The 882-nt window shown below is 42.1% G+C and overlaps 2 pseudogenes; both read left to right on the forward strand.

Annotated features, from left to right (window-relative positions):
- Positions 1-792, forward strand: part of LOC110229026 — a 1,902-nt pseudogene extending 1,110 nt beyond the window's left edge.
- LOC9315766 overlaps positions 1-882 on the forward strand; it is an 80,726-nt pseudogene that overhangs the window by 31,148 nt on the left and 48,696 nt on the right.

The raw sequence follows: 882 nt of genomic DNA on the forward strand, positions 1-882 counted from the left end.
CTAGTAAGATAGCTATAAAAATGGAATACTTAGGGAAAATGGATGTGGTCGAATAAAAAACAGCTGTGAAAATGCATGCAATTTTTATTTAGGAAATTATATTTTAAGAAAAGAAAAGAAAATGCCTAAAATACTCTTCGACTGATACGACTTTTTCTTACTGGAGCTTATGCATAGTCCGAACATACATTTTGATGCTAATTGATTTCCTATTGGAAAACATGTTGCTAATTCAAATATATTTTTCGACTGATATGTGAATTCATACAGTGAATATACAATTGTACGTGGAAGCAATCGCTATGGTATATATCTTTTGAAAGATGGTAAGATTCCGATATCGTTGCATGTATAGTAGTTAAAAGTAAGAATGATTGTGTAGTGGAAGTGGTTAGCAGTTAACTAGAACATATTGTAAGCAGGAATTTCCATCACAAAAGCACAATCGTTGCCTTGAAATCCGCGCTTTTCTCTCGCCTTGAAGACGATTTTCTTTTCCTAGATCTAGTTCGCAGATCCTTGTAGCGCTTCAATAACCAGCCGAATCTACTCTTGGACGATTCAGGAGAGAGTCGAGGCGTATCTCCGTCAACGGTGGTGTGGCGTTTTCCCTTCGATGTGGAGGTGACTCGGGTCTGATGGAGGAGGGCTACTGCAGCGGATCTCTCATGGTTGGGACGTCGTGGGTGGCTTCAGTTCCTCCGGCTCAACCGTCAGTCTCAAGTTGCGTTCACGGCGGAAGTTGGGGGGATTAAGGTGGGTTCGTTGTTTGCTCGGTGGTTAGCTGCAGATCCGTAGATCTTAGAGGGCGGTTGTGGATGTCGGGTGTAAGGGTTTTGGATTTGAGCCACCATCCTTTAGATCCGCCACAACTTAGCATCC

Source organism: Arabidopsis lyrata (assembly GCF_000004255.2).
Source record: "Arabidopsis lyrata subsp. lyrata unplaced genomic scaffold ARALYscaffold_4, whole genome shotgun sequence".
Taxonomy (NCBI): Eukaryota; Viridiplantae; Streptophyta; class Magnoliopsida; order Brassicales; family Brassicaceae; genus Arabidopsis; species Arabidopsis lyrata.